Source organism: Mobula birostris, chromosome 13 (assembly GCF_030028105.1).
Source record: "Mobula birostris isolate sMobBir1 chromosome 13, sMobBir1.hap1, whole genome shotgun sequence".
Lineage (NCBI taxonomy): Eukaryota > Metazoa > Chordata > Chondrichthyes > Myliobatiformes > Myliobatidae > Mobula > Mobula birostris.
Window position 1 is genome coordinate 58,318,997 of NC_092382.1, and position 2,396 is coordinate 58,321,392.

Sequence of the window (2,396 nt, forward strand, 5' to 3'; positions counted from 1 at the left end):
GTTTCAGAGTATGTCCCGTAATGTGTTGACTTCCTTTGTTCCATTCTGACGTAATGCAATGACGCGACGATTTAATTGGACATTTGCCGGCCGAGGCTACTGCACTTTCATTGTTCACAACGAGAAACATTATAACAATAAACACACTGAGCTGGGCACCTCAATGGACGGAATACTTGTCCACGCGGTTGATCGCGAGTTCCCGATTAATGTTGAATCCACTGATATCAGGACATTAATCTCCGTCTGCAGTGGGGGATATGTGCGTTGATCATCCTGCTGCCTTTTGTTTCCCTCTTGCTTTCATTTCCATCTGAATTAGAAAAAGATTTGTATAATTTGATAATAAATGTACCTTTTAATCTCAAGTTATACCCGCTTGAGCAGAAAGCGAAGATCGATAAGGAGGTTCATCGATCAACCTTGCTTTTATAAGATCAAACTTGCTGTTATTAGTCGAAGCCTTAAGTTCAAAAGTGAAGGGGTTATGTTGCAAATTTATAAAACTCTGATTAGGCTATTTCTGGAGTATTGCATACAATTCTCGTCACCCTACTGTAGGAAAGAAGTTCAGGCTTTGAAGAGGTTGAAGAGGAGGTTTACCTGGATGCTGCCGGGTTTAAAGGGTATGTGTGTGTATGGAAGGTTGGATTAACATGGTTTGTTTTCTCTGGAGCACCGGGAGCTGAGGGGAGATCTAGTAGAGGTTTAGAAGATTATGAGGTGAAGAGTTAGAGTAGACAGGGTGTGTCGGTTTCCCAGGGTTGAAGTAACTAATACCAGATGCCATGCATTGAGGATGGGAGGAGGTAGATTCTGGGGAGATGTCAAGGTCAAGCTTTTTTGATCAGAGTGGTGGATGCCTGGAGTGCACTGCCCGGTACGGTGGTAGAAACAAAAACATTAGAGGCTTTAAAGAGAGCAGAATCAGAATTCAGAAAAAGAATCGGGTTTATTATCACCGGCATGTGTCATGAAATTTTGTATCTTAGCAGCAGCAGTTCAGAGTAATACATAATATCGAAGAAGAAAATAAATAATAATAAATAAGTAAATCAATGATAGTATACGTATTTCGAATAGATTGAAAATCGTGTAAAAATCAGAAATAATATATATTTGAAAATTGATGTAGTGTTTATGATTTCAATGTCCATTTAGAAATCGGATGGCGGAGCGGAAGAACCTGTTACTGAATCGCTGAGTGTGTGCGTTCAGGCTTCTGTGCCTCCTGTCTGATGGTAACAGCGGGAAAAGGGCATGTCCTGGGTACTGGAGGTCCTTAAGCTTTCTGAGGCACCGCTCCTGGAAGATGTCCTGGGTACTTCGTAGGCTAGTATCCACGATGGAGAGGAACAAATTTTACAAACCTCTGCAGCTTCTTTCGGTTGTGTGCAGTAGCCCCACTCCCCGTACCAGACAGCGATGCAGCCTGTCAGAATGCTTCCCAATGTACATCTATAGAAGCTTTTCAGTGCATTGGTTGACATACCGAATCTCTTCAAACTCCCGATGAAGTACAGACGTTTTCTTGCTTTCTTTAGAACTGCATCGATATGTGGTGACCAGGATAAGTCCTCAGAGATCTTGACACCCAGGAACCTGAAACTGCTCACTGTCTCCACTTCTGATCCCTCTATGAGGATTGGAATGTGTTCCTTCGTCTTACCCTTCCTGAAGTCCACACTCAGCTCTTTCGTCTTGTTGGTGTTCAGTGCCAGGTTGTTGCTGCGACACCACTCCACTAGTTGGCATATCTCAGTCCTGTAGGCCCTCTCTTCTCCATCTGAGATTCTACCTACAATGTTTGCATCATCAGCAAATTTATAGGTGGCATTTGATGCGCACTTTTGATTACTCGATATCCTCATGGATGTCAGGAAGATCGAGGGATATGGACAAGGTAGGAAGGAGGGATTAGAGTTTGAGTATCTTTGATTTGCTGTTTAGATGTCACGGCAATACATTGTGGGTCGAACGGCCTTTTCACGTATATTTCTGTGCTGTTTGCTCCATGATATTGGAATTTCTTCCAGTTTTCCTTTCCAGATATTTACAACCAAGTGTTTGCAGCGCTGGGCTCTAGTGGCGCAATCGGTTAGCGCGCGGTACTTATATGGCAGTACACGGCGGAGAAATGCCGAGGCTGTGAGTTCGAGCCTCACCTAGAGCACTTGTGATTTTAATGCTTGCAACGCCCAGGTCACTGCGTGTTTTTCAAGCTGAGCCCCCTGTTTATTACTTGCATTTAACTTCGAAGCGATGCATCTCTGACCTTATTCACTAAAAGGCATGTGCCCGCGGGGCTGCAAACATTCTCCGTGTTTGCTTCTCTCGCTCAACACGCGTAGCCTCACTTCCCTTTGTTGAACGTGCCTGAACAGGCGGTTTCTTTG

At 43.9% G+C, this 2,396-nt stretch overlaps 1 non-coding gene across 1 annotated transcript; it reads left to right on the forward strand.

Annotated features, from left to right (window-relative positions):
- The first annotated feature begins 2,079 nt into the window (after positions 1-2,079).
- trnai-uau (transfer RNA isoleucine (anticodon UAU)) lies at positions 2,080-2,173 on the forward strand. The gene is made up of 2 exons: positions 2,080-2,117; positions 2,138-2,173. It is a non-coding gene; the product is annotated as a tRNA-Ile (tRNA).
- Positions 2,174-2,396: the final 223 nt, after the last annotated feature.